Source organism: Pleurodeles waltl, chromosome 2_2, assembly GCF_031143425.1.
Source record: "Pleurodeles waltl isolate 20211129_DDA chromosome 2_2, aPleWal1.hap1.20221129, whole genome shotgun sequence".
NCBI classification, from domain to species: domain Eukaryota; kingdom Metazoa; phylum Chordata; class Amphibia; order Caudata; family Salamandridae; genus Pleurodeles; species Pleurodeles waltl.
The window spans coordinates 231,003,232-231,018,085 of NC_090439.1; positions in this window are offsets into that span (position 1 = coordinate 231,003,232).

Sequence of the window (14,854 nt, forward strand, 5' to 3'; positions counted from 1 at the left end):
AACAGGTACAGCCGCCACCCAGCGTACCAGCACCACCCTCCCAGCAGCCCCTCAGCGTTTGCCCCGTGCCCGCTCACCCAGGAAGGTGGGCATCTCCTTCACCCCAGGCACCTCAGGCCCTGCCCCAGTCAACCCTGCTGCCCTCAGTGAGGAGGTCATTGACCTCCTGAGGACGCTCATTGTTGGGCAGTCTACCCTTTTGAATGCCATCCAGGGTGTAGAAAGGGAGGTGCACCAGAGTAATGCATACCTGGAGGGCATTCATTCTGGTCAGGCTGTCCATCAGCGATCGTTCAACACTCTGGCCTCAGCACTGATGGCAGCAATTGTCCCTGTCTATAGCCTCCCCCCTCCAACTTCCTCCACCCATACCCAATCCCCTGTACCTCTGCCTATCCCAGACACACCATCAGACCAGCCTGCACACACCTCAACACCCAAGGGAAGCTCAGACAGACATAAGCACCACACATCACACAAGCATTCACACAAACAACATCCACATGCAGACATACCAACACCCACTGCCTCCACTGTGTCCCCTCCTCCTCGTCTCCCTCCTCCCTCCGTCACGTCTCCACTCACACCTGCATGCACAACATCTTCAGCCACTACGTCCATCACCAGCACACACACCAGAACCCCCGCACACGTGCAGTCACCATCCCCACTACCATTCACACGTCCCCTGTGTCCTCTCCCAGTGTGTCTGTCACCCCCTCTTCCAAGCTACACAAACGCAGGCAGCCACCCACCCAACAGCCATCCACCTCACGACAGCCTCCAGCCCAAGCACCTGCACCCAAAGACAGCAGACTTCAAACTCCTACAACCACAACCTCTTCCTCCACTCCCATACATACTACACCTACCCGTCCCTCTCTTCCTAAACTTATTTTCCTATCAAAACTTGACCTCTTTCCTACAACTCCCCCACCCCGTCCATCTAATAGGACTCCAGTCAGCACCTCAGCCACCACAAAAGCGGGCCCTGTGAAGACAGTCTGCCATGGACTGTGGAGTCCTCCACCCTCAAGGGCAGCCAGTTCAGTAGGGAGCCAAGGCACGGCCAGTCCACCCCTGCAAAAACATGTGAAGATTGTCAGTGGCCGGCGCGAGAGGCCTAAAACACCTGGGACCAAAATCCCTACCAAGGCTCCGGCAGGGAGTGTGGTGCCAGCTGGCACACCACCAAAGGTGGGGAAGGGCCACAGGCGAACAGGGAAGGCTGGGAAGGGCAGCACGCCCGACAAGACCGCCAGCAGCCCAGCTGTGCAGGAGGGCCCCGCATGCCCCATCCCAGGTGGGCAGGAGGACACCAACAGGCCCGGTACTGCAGCCCAGGAGGGCCCTAACAGGCCCATCCCAGGTGCGCAGGAAGGCGCAGCCAGCCACAGGTCAGTTGGCGAATGACCTCCATGCCATGGGCGGATCCGCTGAACTGGGCACTCATCCGAAGCACTGCTGCGCTGGGCACCGCCGTCTCAATCAAAGCTGAACTGGGCACCGCCGTCTCAAGCACTGCTGAACTGGGCACCGCCGTCTCAAGCACCGCTGAACTGGGCCCTTCATCTCAAGCACCGCTGAACTGGGCCCTTCATCTCAAGCACCGCTGCGCTGGGCACCGACGTCTCAAGCACCGCTGATCTGGGCACTGCCGTCTCAAGCACCGCTGAACTGGGCACTGCCGTCTCAAGCACCGCTGAACTGGGCACCGCCATCTCAAGCACCGCTCCGCTGGGCACCGCCGTCTCAAGCACCGCTGCGCTGGGCACCGCCGTCTCAAGCACCGCTGAACTGGGCACCGCCGTCTCAAGCACCGCTGAACAGGGCACCGCCGTCTCAAGCACTGCTGAACTGGGCCCTTCATCTCAAGCACCGCTGAACTGGGCCCTTCATCTCAAGCACCGCTGAACAGGGCACCGCCGTCTCAAGGCCCGCTGAACTGGGCCCTTCATCTCAAGCACCGCTGGCCTGGGCAGCACCGTCTCAAGCACCGCTGAACTGGGCACCGCCGTCTCAAGCACCGCTGAACTATGCACCGCCGTCTCAAGCACCGCTGAACTGGGCACCGCCGTCTCAAGCATCGCTGAACTGGGCCCTTCATCTCAAGCACCGCTGAACTGGGCCCTTCATCTCAAGCACCGCTGCGCTGGGCACCGCCGTCTCAAGCACCGCTGAACTGGGCCCTGTGAGAAGGTAGCCTCTTTCTAGCCTTGTTACCCCCACTTTTGGCCTGTTTGTGAGTGTATGTCAGGGTGTTTGTCACTGTTTTCACTGTCTCACTGAGATCCTGATAGCCAGGCCTCAGTGCTCATAGTGAAAACACTATGTTTTCAGTATGGTTGTTATGTGTCACTGGGATCCTGCTAGTCAGGACCCCAGTGCTCATAGGTTTGTGGCCTATATGTATGTGTCACTGGGACCCTGTCACACAGGGCCCCAGTGCTCATAGGTGTGCATGTATATGTTCCCTGTGTGGTGCCTAACTGTCTCACTGAGGCTCTGCTAACCAGAACCTCAGTGGTTATGCTCTCTCATTACTTTCAAATTGTCACTAACAGGCTAGTGACCAATTTTACCAATTTACATTGGCTTACTGGAACACCCTTATAATTCCCTAGTATATGGTACTGAGGTACCCAGGGTATTGGGGTTCCAGGAGATCCCTATGGGCTGCAGCATTTCTTTTGCCACCCATAGGGAGCTCTGACAATTCTTACACAGGCCTGCCACTGCAGCCTGAGTGAAATAACGTCCACGTTATTTCACAGCCATTTTACACTGCACTTAAGTAACTTATAAGTCACCTATATGTCTAACCTTTACCTGGTAAAGGTTAGGTGCAAAGTTACTTAGTGTGAGGGCACCCTGGCACTAGCCAAGGTGCCCCCACATTGTTCAGAGCCAATTCCCTGAACTTTGTGAGTGCGGGGACACCATTACACGCGTGCACTACATATAGGTCACTACCTATATGTAGCTTCACCATGGTAACTCCGAATATGGCCATGTAACATGTCTATGATCATGGAATTGCCCCCTCTATGCCATCCTGGCATTGTTGGTACAATTCCATGATCCCAGTGGTCTGTAGCACAGACCCTGGTACTGCCAGACTGCCCTTCCTGGGGTTTCTCTGCAGCTGCTGCTGCTGCCAACCCCTCAGACAGGCAGCTGCCCTCCTGGGGTCCAGCCAGGCCTGGCCCAGGATGGCAGAACAAAGAACTTCCTCTGAGAGAGGGTGTGACACCCTCTCCCTTTGGAAAATGGTGTGAAGGCAGGGGAGGAGTAGCCTCCCCCAGCCTCTGGAAATGCTTTGTTGGGCACAGATGTGCCCAATTCTGCATAAGCCAGTCTACACCGGTTCAGGGACCCCTTAGCCCCTGCTCTGGCGCGAAACTGGACAAAGGAAAGGGGAGTGACCACTCCCCTGACCTGCACCTCCCCTGGGAGGTGTCCAGAGCTCCTCCAGTGTGCTCCAGACCTCTGCCATCTTGGAAACAGAGGTGCTGCTGGCACACTGGACTGCTCTGAGTGGCCAGTGCCACCAGGTGACGTCAGAGACTCCTTGTGATAGGCTCCTTCAGGTGTTAGTAGCCTTTCCTCTCTCCTAGGTAGCCAAACCCTCTTTTCTGGCTATTTAGGGTCTCTGTCTCTGGGGAAACTTTAGATAACTAATGCATGAGCTCAGCCGAGTTCCTCTGCATCTCCCTCTTCACCTTCTGATAAGGAAACGACCGCTGACCGCGCTGGAAGCCTGCAAACCTGCAACATAGTAGCAAAGACGACTACTGCAACTCTGTAACGCTGATCCTGCCGCCTTCTCGACTGTTTTCCTGCTTGTGCATGCTGTGGGGGTAGTCTGCCTCCTCTCTGCACCAGAAGCTCTGAAGAAATCTCCCGTGGGTCGACGGAATCTTCCCCCTGCAACCGCAGGCACCAAAAAGCTGCATTACCGGTCCCTTGGGTCTCCTCTCAGCACAACGAGCGAGGTCCCTCGAATCCAGCGACACCGTCCAAGTGACCCCCACAGTCCAGTGACTCTTCAGCCCAAGTTTGGTGGAGGTAAGTCCTTGCCTCACCTCGCTGGGCTGCATTGCTGGGAACCGCAACTTTGCAAGCTACTCCGGCCCCTGTGCACTTCCGGCGGAAATCCTTCGTGCACAGCCAAGCCTGGGTCCACGGCACTCTAACCTGCATTGCACGACTTTCTAAGTTGGTCTCCGGAGACGTGGGACTCCTTTGTGCAACTTCGGCGAGCACCGTTTCACGCATCCTCGTAGTGCCTGTTTCTGGCACTTCTCCGGGTGCTACCTGCTTCAGTGAGGGCTCTTTGTCTTGCTCGACGTCCCCTCTCTCTGCAGGTCCAATTTGCGACCTCCTGGTCCCTCTTGGGCCCCAGCAGCGTCCAAAAACGCCAAATGCACGATTTGCGTGTAGCAAGGCTTGTTGGCGTCCATCCGGCGGGAAAACACTTCTGCACGACTCTCCAAGGCGTGGGGGATCCATCCTCCAAAGGGGAAGTCTCTAACCCTTGTCGTCCCTGCAGTATTCACAGTTCTTCAGCCTAGTAAGAGCTTCTTTGCACCAACCGCTGGCATTTCTTGGGCATCTGCCCATCTCCGAGTTGCTTGTGACTTTTGGACTTGGTCCCCTTGTTCCACAGGTACCCTCAGTCAGGAATCCATCGTTGTTGCATTGCTGATTTGTGTTTTCCTTGCATTTTCCCTCTAACACGACTATTTTGTCCTTAGGGGAACTTTGGTGCACTTTGCACTCACTTTTCAGGGTCTTGGGGAGGGTTATTTTTCTAACTCTCACTATTTTCTAATAGTCCCAGCGACCCTCTACAAGGTCACATAGGTTTGGGGTCCATTCGTGGTTCGCATTCCACTTCTGTAGTATATGGTTTGTGTTGCCCCTATCCCTATGTTTCCCCATTGCATCCTATTGTAACTATACATTGTTTGCACTGTTTTCTAAGACTATACTGCATATTTTTTGCTATTGTGTATATATATCTTGTGTATATTTCCTATCCTCTCACTGAGGGTACACTCTAAGATACTTTGGCATATTGTCATAAAAATAAAGTACCTTTATTTTTAGTATAACTGTGTATTGTGTTTTCTTATGATATTGTGCATATGACACTAAGTGTTACTGTAGTAGCTTCACACGTCTCCTAGTTCAGCCTAAGCTGCTCTGCTAAGCTACCATTATCTATCAGCCTAAGCTGCTAGACACCCTATACACTAATAAGGGATAACTGGGCCTGGTGCAAGGTGCAAGTACCCCGTGGTACTCACTACAAGCCAGTCCAGCCTCCTACATTGGTTGTGCAGTGGTGGGATAAGTGCTTGAGACTACTTACCACTCTTGTCATTGTACTTTTCATAAGAGAAAAATATACAAAACAAGGTCAGTGTATATACACATAGCCAAAAAGTTTTGCATTTCCTCTTTGCACTCTTTTCTAAGTGCTGAAAAGTACTTCTAAAACTTTCAAAAAGTTCTTAAAAGTTTAAAAAGTTTTTTTCTGTCTTTCCAAAAAGTTCTGAAAACTTTTTTCTCTTTTTCTATCACTTTAACTCTCTCTAAAAAATGTCTGGCACAGGAAAAAATGTTGAACTGTCCAAACTTGCATATGATCACCTTAGCTGGAAAGGAGCAAGGAGTCTCTGCATAGAGAGAGGTTTGAGTGTAGGGAAGAATCCTTCCTTAGAACTGTTAATTAACATGCTTAGAGTACAGGATAAGGCCATAAGTGCCCAATCTGTAGAAAAAGTAGCTAATGGTTCTCAATCTGATCCAGGGACTCCCCCAGGAAAAGATTCAGGAAAGAAACTTCTCAGCCTGCCCATTACTAGACAGTCTAGCATAGTTGGTACAGAGGTTGAATCACACCATACTGATGGTGTGCTCTCACATTATACTGGTAGCCAAGCTGTTAGGGTGCCCTCTGTAAGGGACAGGTCTCCTTCTGTTCATTCCCATCATACCTCTGTATCTAGAAATGTCCCTCCCACCCACCCTGATGACAGATTGTTAGAAAGGGAGCTCAATAGATTGAGAGTGGAACAAACCAGACTGAAGCTCAAGAAGCAACAGCTGGATTTGGATAGACAGTCTTTAGAATTAGAGAAGGAAAGACAGAAGTTGGGTTTAGATACCCATGGTGGCAGCAGCAGTATTCCCCATAGTCATCCTGCAAAAGAGCATGATTCCAGGAATCTGCACAAGATAGTTCCCCCTTATAAGGAGGGGGATGACATTAACAAGTGGTTTGCTGCACTTGAGAGGGCCTGTGTTGTACAGGATGTCCCTCAAAGACAGTGGGCTGCTATCCTATGGCTATCATTTAGTGAAAAAGGTAGGGATAGGCTCCTTACTGTGAAAGAAAATGATGCTAATATTTTCCAAGTTCTTAAGAATGCACTCCTGGATGGTTATGGCTTAACCACTGAACAGTACAGGATAAAGTTCAGAGAGACCAAAAAGGAGTCTTCACAAGACTGGGTTGATTTCATTGACCATTCAGTGAAGGCCTTGGAGGGGTGGTTACATGGCAGTAAAGTTACTGATTATGAAAGCCTGTATAACACAATCCTGAGAGAGCATATACTTAATAATTGTGTGTCTGATTTGTTGCACCAGTACCTGGTAGACTCTGATCTGACCTCTCCCCAAGAATTGGGAAAGAAGGCAGACAAATGGGTCAGAACAAGGGTGAACAGAAAAGTTCATACAGGGGGTGACAAAGATGGCAATAAGAAGAAAGATGGTGAAAAATCTCAAGATAAGCATGGGGATAAGGGTAAAACCAAAGATCCCACTTCAAATCTTAAACACTCTTCAGAGGGTGGGGATAAAACACATTCTTCCTCTTCTTCCCAACCTGCACACATTAAAAAGCCTTGGTGCTTTGTGTGTAAAAACAGAGGCCATAGGCCAGGGGATAAGTCCTGTCCAGGTAAACCCCCTGAGCCTACCACCACTAATACATAAAGCTCTAGTGCCCCTAGCAGTAGTGGTACTAGTGGTGGGACTGCTGGCAACAGTCAAGCAAAGGGTGTAGTTGGGTTCACTTATGGGTCCATAGTAGAAACTGGGGTAGTCAGTCCCATGACAGTTTCTGTCACACCTAGTGGCACTGGCCTTGCCACACTGGCTGCTTGTGCCCTTACAATGGATAAGTACAGGCAGACAGTTTCAATAAATGGTGTTGAGGCCTTGGCCTACAGGGACACAGGTGCCAGTTTCACTTTGGTGACTGAAAACCTAGTGCCTCCTGAACAACACATCATTGGACAACAGTATAAGATTATTGATGTCCATAACTCCACTAAGTTTCTTCCCTTAGCTATAATTCAGTTTAGTTGGGGTGGAGTTACTGGCCCTAAGCAGGTGGTGGTATCACCTAGCTTACCTGTAGACTGTCTCTTAGGTAATGACCTAGAGGCTTCAGGTTGGGCTGATGTAGAGTTGTATGCCCATGCAGCCATGCTGGGCATCCCTGAGGAATTGTTCCCTCTCATTTCAAGTGAAATGAAAAAGCAAAGGAGAGAAGGCCTGAAAACTCAGGATCCCTCTCCATCAACAGGTAAAAAGGGTATCACAGTATCCCCTAACCACCCTACCATTCAGGATACCATTCCTGTGGTGGGAGAAACCTCTCCTGGGGTGGCACCTGTTCCAAGGGAATCATCAGCTGGCAAAGCTGGACTCCCTGAGGTGGAAGTACCTCTCTGTGGGATAACTAACATTGGTGAGAAAAACAGCACCATTTTAGTTAACATGGAGCATCCCTCCAACCCTCCCAGAGAAACTTTAGTGCAGAAACTCTGCACTGCCTCACAACACTTAGGACAGCATCCCTGCCCTAGTGTGGAGCTGATAGGACAGCATCCCTGTCCTGCTCCAACCCAAGAGAAACAGCATCCCTGTTCTCTCTTCCAGCCATATGGACAAAGTTTTTGCCCAGCTATGGCTTTTCTGAGACAGCATCCCTGTCTGGCATTTCCATCACTACAAATAGGTTCAGTGGACAATTCCCACTGCTCTAAACTAAAACTTACTGATAGAAACTCTGAAAATACATCTTCACACTGTTGCTTAGCTAAAAAACTTCAAACAGGGTGGTTTACATCCCCACAGGGAAGTAACCATATAGTGGATGATAAAGGGAGTAACCAGTCTATTGCAGAGCTACTCTCTACTTATCACCACTTAGACAATAAAGTCTCAACTGGCCAAGGTTAGCCTTATTGTCCTTCGTTTGGGGGGGGGGTTGTGTGAGAAGGTAGCCTCTTTCTAGCCTTGTTACCCCCACTTTTGGCCTGTTTGTGAGTGTATGTCAGGGTGTTTGTCACTGTTTTAACTGTCTCACTGAGATCCTGATAGCCAGGCCTCAGTGCTCATAGTGAAAACACTATGTTTTCAGTATGGTTGTTATGTGTCACTGGGATCCTGCTAGTCAGGACCCCAGTGCTCATAGGTTTGTGGCCTATATGTATGTGTCACTGGGACCCTGTCACACAGGGCCCCAGTGCTCATAGGTGTGCATGTATGTGTTCCCTGTGTGATGCCTAACTGTCTCACTGAGGCTCTGCTAACCAGAACCTCAGTGGTTATGCTCTCTCATTACTTTCAAATTGTCACTAACAGGCTAGTGACCAATTTTACCAATTTACATTGGCTTACTGGAACACCCTTATAATTCCCTAGTATATGGTACTGAGGTACCCAGGGTATTGGGGTTCCAGGAGATCCCTATGGGCTGCAGCATTTCTTTTGCCACCCATAGGGAGCTCTGACAATTCTTACACAGGCCTGCCACTGCAGCCTGAGTGAAATAACGTCCACGTTATTTCACAGCCATTTTACACTGCACTTAAGTAACTTATAAGTCACCTATATGTCTAACCTTTACCTGGTAAAGGTTAGGTGCAAAGTTACTTAGTGTGAGGGCACCCTGGCACTAGCCAAGGTGCCCCCACATTGTTCAGAGCCAATTCCCTGAACTTTGTGAGTGCGGGGACACCATTACACGCGTGCACTACATATAGGTCACTACCTATATGTAGCTTCACCATGGTAACTCCGAATATGGCCATGTAACATGTCTATGATCATGGAATTGCCCCCTCTATGCCATCCTGGCATTGTTGGTACAATTCCATGATCCCAGTGGTCTGTAGCACAGACCCTGGTACTGCCAGACTGCCCTTCCTGGGGTTTCTCTGCAGCTGCTGCTGCTGCCAACCCCTCAGACAGGCAGCTGCCCTCCTGGGGTCCAGCCAGGCCTGGCCCAGGATGGCAGAACAAAGAACTTCCTCTGAGAGAGGGTGCGACACCCTCTCCCTTTGGAAAATGGTGTGAAGGCAGGGGAGGAGTAGCCTCCCCCAGCCTCTGGAAATGCTTTGTTGGGCACAGATGTGCCCAATTCTGCATAAGCCAGTCTACACCGGTTCAGGGACCCCTTAGCCCCTGCTCTGGCGCGAAACTTGACAAAGGAAAGGGGAGTGACCACTCCCCTGACCTGCACCTCCCCTGGGAGGTGTCCAGAGCTCCTCCAGTGTGCTCCGGACCTCTGCCATCTTGGAAACAGAGGTGCTGCTGGCACACTGGACTGCTCTGAGTGGCCAGTGCCACCAGGTGACGTCAGAGACTCCTTGTGATAGGCTCCTTCAGGTGTTAGTAGCCTTTCCTCTCTCCTAGGTAGCCAAACCCTCTTTTCTGGCTATTTAGGGTCTCTGTCTCTGGGGAAACTTTAGATAACGAATGCATGAGCTCAGCCGAGTTCCTCTGCATCTCCCTCTTCACCTTCTGATAAGGAAACGACCGCTGACCGCGCTGGAAGCCTGCAAACCTGCAACATAGTAGCAAAGACGACTACTGCAACTCTGTAACGCTGATCCTGCCGCCTTCTCGACTGTTTTCCTGCTTGTGCATGCTGTGGGGGTAGTCTGCCTCCTCTCTGCACCAGAAGCTCCGAAGAAATCTCCCGTGGGTCGACGGAATCTTCCCCCTGCAACCGCAGGCACCAAAAAGCTGCATTACCGGTCCCTTGGGTCTCCTCTCAGCACGACGAGCGAGGTCCCTCGAATCCAGCAACACAGTCCAAGTGACCCCCACAGTCCAGTGACTCTTCAGCCCAAGTTTGGTGGAGGTAAGTCCTTGCCTCACCTCGCTGGGCTGCATTGCTGGGAACCGCGACTTTGCAAGCTACTCCGGCCCCTGTGCACTTCCGGCGGAAATCGTTCATGCACAGCCAAGCCTGGGTCCACGGCACTCTAACCTGCATTGCACGACTTTCTAAGTTGGTCTCCGGCGATGTGGGACTCCTTTGTGCAACTTCGGCGAGCACCGTTTCACGCATCCTCGTAGTGCCTGTTTCTGGCACTTCTCCGGGTGCTACCTGCTTCAGTGAGGGCTCTTTGTCTTGCTCGACGTCCCCTCACTCTGCAGGTCCAATTTGCGACCTCCTGGTCCCTCCTGGGCCCCAGCAGCGTCCAAAAACGCCAAACGCACGATTTGCGTGTAGCAAGGCTTGTTGGCGTCCATCCGGCGGGAAAACACTTCTGCACGACTCTCCAAGGCGTGGGGGATCCATCCTCCAAAGGGGAAGTCTCTAACCCTTGTCGTCCCTGCAGTATTCACAGTTCTTCAGCCTAGTAAGAGCTTCTTTGCACCAACCGCTGGCATTTCTTGGGCATCTGCCCATCTCCGAGTTGCTTGTGACTTTTGGACTTGGTCCCCTTGTTCCACAGGTACCCTCAGTCAGGAATCCATCGTTGTTGCATTGCTGATTTGTGTTTTCCTTGCATTTTCCCTCTAACACGACTATTTTGTCCTTAGGGGAACTTTGGTGCACTTTGCACTCACTTTTCAGGGTCTTGGGGAGGGTTATTTTTCTAACTCTCACTATTTTCTAATAGTCCCAGCGACCCTCTACAAGGTCACATAGGTTTGGGGTCCATTCGTGGTTCGCATTCCACTTCTGGAGTATATGGTTTGTGTTGCCCCTATCCCTATGTTTCCCCATTGCATCCTATTGTAACTATACATTGTTTGCACTGTTTTCTAAGACTATACTGCATATTTTTTGCTATTGTGTATATATATCTTGTGTATATTTCCTATCCTCTCACTGAGGGTACACTCTAAGATACTTTAGCATATTGTCATAAAAATAAAGTACCTTTATTTTTAGTATAACTGTGTATTGTGTTTTCTAATGATATTGTGCATATGACACTAAGTGGTACTGTAGTAGCTTCACACGTCTCCTAGTTCAGCCTAAGCTGCTCTGCTAAGCTACCATTATCTATCAGCCTAAGCTGCTAGACACCCTATACACTAATAAGGGATAACTGGGCCTGGTGCAAGGTGCAAGTACCCCGTGGTACTCACTACAAGCCAGTCCAGCCTCCTACAGGCCCTTCATCTCAAGCACCGCTGAACAGGGCACCGCCGTCTCAAGCACCGCTGAACTGGGCCCTTCATCTCAAGTACCGCTGAACTGGGCCCTTCATCTCAAGCACCGCTGAACAGGGCACCGCCGTCTCAAGCACCGCTGAACTGGGCACCGCCGTCTCAAGCACCGCTGAACTGGGCACCGCCGTCTCAAGCACCGCTGAACTGGGCCCGTCATCTCAAGCACCGCTGAACTGGGCCCTTCATCTCAAGCACCGCTGCGCTGGGCACCGGCGTCTCAAGCACCGCTGAACTGGGCACTGCCGTCTCAAGTACTGCTGAACTGGGCACCGCCGTCTCAAGCACCGCTGAACTGGGCACCGCCATCTCAAGCACCGCTGCGCTGGGCGCCGCCGTCTCAAGCACCGCTGAACTAGGCACCGCCGTCTCAAGCACCGCTGAACAGGGCACCGCCGTCTCAAGCACCGCTGAACTGGGCCCTTCATCTCAAGCACCGCTGAACTGGGCCCTTCATCTCAAGCACCGCTGAACAGGGCACCGCCGTCTCAAGCACCGCTGAACTGGGCCCTTCCTCTCAAGCACCGCTGAACAGGGCACCGCCGTCTCAAGCACCGCTGAACTGGGCCCTTCATCTCAAGCACCACTGAACTGGGCCCTTCATCTCAAGCACCGCTGAACTGGGCCCTTCATCTCAAGCACCGCTGCGCTGGGCACCGCCGTCTCAAGCACCGCTGAACTGGGCCCTTCATCTCAAGCACCGCTGAACAGGGCGCCGCCGTTTCAAGCACTGCTGAACTGGGCCCTTCATCTCAAGCACCGCTGAACTGGGCCCTTCATCTCAAGCACCGCTGAACAGGGCACCGCCGTCTCAAGCACCGCTGAACTGGGCACCGCCGTCTCAAGCACCGCTGAACTGGGCACCGCCGTCTCAAGCACCGCTGAACTGGGCCCTTCATCTCAAGCACCGCTGAACTGGGCCCTTCATCTCAAGCACCGCTGCGCTGGGCACCGACGTCTCAAGCACCGCTGAACTGGGCACTGCCGTCTCAAGCACTGCTGAACTGGGCACCGCCGTCTCAAGCACCGCTGAACTGGGCACCGCCATCTCAAGCACCGCTGCGCTGGGCACCGCCGTCTCAAGCACCGCTGCGCTGAGCACCGCTGTCTCAAGCACCGCTGAACTGGGCACCGCCGTCTCAAGCACCGCTGAACAGGGCACCGCCGTCTCAAGCACCGCTGAACTGGGCCCTTCATCTCAAGCACAGCTGAACTGGGCCCTTCATCTCAAGCACCGCTGAACAGGGCACCGCCGTCTCAAGCACCGCTGAACCGGGCCCTTCATCTCAAGCACCGCTGCGCTGGGCACCGCCGTCTCAAGCACCGCTGAACTGGGCACCGCCGTCTCAAGCACCGCTGAACTAGGCACCGCCGTCTCAAGCACCGCTGAACTGGGCACCACCGTCTCAAGCATCGCTGAACTGGGCCCTTCGTCTCAAGCACCGCTGAACTGGGCCCTTCATCTCAAGCACCGCTGCGCTGGGCACCGCCGTCTCAAGCACCGCTGAACTGGGCCCTTCCTCTCAAGCACCGCTGAACAGGGCACCGCCGTCTCAAGCACCGCTGAACTGGGCCCTTCATCTCAAGCACCGCTGAACTGGGCCCTTCATCTCAAGCACCGCTGAACAGGGCACCGCCGTCTCAAGCACCGCTGAACTGGGCCCTTCATCTCAAGTACCGCTGCTCTGGGCACCGCCGTCTCAAGCACCGCTGAACTGGGCACTGCCGTCTCAAGCACCGCTGAACAGGGCACCGCCGTCTCAAGCACCGCTGAACTGGGCCCTTCATCTCAAGCACCGCTGCGCTGGGCACCGCCGTCTCAAGCACCACTGAACTGGGCCCTTCATCTCAAGCACCGCTGCGCTGGGCACTGCCGTCTGAAGCACCGCTGAACTGGGCACCGCCGTCCCCAGGATGTAACAGTGGGTAAGCCACCCACTGCAGAGACTTTAGAGACTGTGGCTTTGCACTCCCCAGGATGTAACAGTGGGCAAGCCACCCACTGGAGAGACTTGAGAGACTGTGGCTTTGCACTCCCCAGGATGTAACAGTGGGCAACCCACCCACTGTAGAGACTTGAGAGACTGTGGTTTTGCACTCCCCAGGATGGAACAGTGGCCATGGAGGCCCCTCGTGGATCTGGCGTTGTGGATTCATCTGGCTGAGGTGCCCCCCCTTCCCTTCCCCCTGAGGTGCCTGTAGTTTTGATATCTGATGCCCCTGCAGTGTTCTCTCCGTTGGAGTCAGGTATCCTGTGTGGGCTTTGCCCATGTGATTTGGGCCCAGTGGTCCACGAACAATGCCTGATACAAATATCAGACTTGACAATTTATGTATATAAAAGTTTTAGATGTGTGATATATTTTAAAGCCTGTCATACAATATATTCCAATGTTTATAATCATTTCCTTTTGTCTTTGCATTCTTCCGGGGGATTTCGGGGGGTAACTGTGATGTCTTGCTATGCATTGATGTGTGTGTTGTAGTGGGTGAGGGTGAGGGTGGGTGTGTCGCATATGTGTGTCCCCGTAATTTTTTGCCTCCCCCTCCCCTGTGTCGTAGGTGCAGTACTCACCGTTGTCTTCTGCGCCGGCGTTCGTGCTCCTGGTAGAGGAGCAGGAAGACAATCGCTGGGAGGATGTGGAGTTCGGGTTCCATGCTGTCCAGATTCCTCGTGGGGTGTATGGAGGTGAGCGTTTTCCGTTTGAAATGGCTGTTTCCGCCGTGTTTTTATCGGCAGGGCTACCGCCCCGGAAAAGGTGGCGGATTGGTGGGTTGTGATAGGGTGGGCGGTACATTGTCTCCCGCCTGTCTGTTGGCGGTGACCGCCGCACTGTTTGTTTGTCCCGCCGTGGCGGGCGGTGTGTTGAAGTGGCGGTCTCTGTTGGCAGTTTCCGCCAGGGTCGGAATTGCATTTTTTTTACCGCCAGCCTGTTAGCGGTTTTGCCGCCGCTTTAACACCGACCGCCAGGGTTGGAATGACCCCCAGAGTATTTTCCATTTTCACTCAACGTTATGTCATGCTCTTCAACTAAAGTATATTGATATCCATGATTGATTCTAAAACTGATTGATATTGTGTATTAGTATTTGTATTTATACAGCGCATTCCAGCCATAGCATTGAAGCGCTAGCAATTGAGAGGTGCAGAACAAAGCACTAGAATCAGGAGATAACAGGTTATTGGAAAAGAGCCAGGTTTTGAGCTGTGTCCGAAATGCCATAAAGGCCTCCAGTTTTCTAATGTTTAAAGGCAAAGAATTCCAAAGCTTAGCTACCGCCACAGAAAAAGCTCTGTTTCCCCATTTCACTTTCCTATAGCGGGGAACAAGGACCTTGGAGAGACCTGCTGATC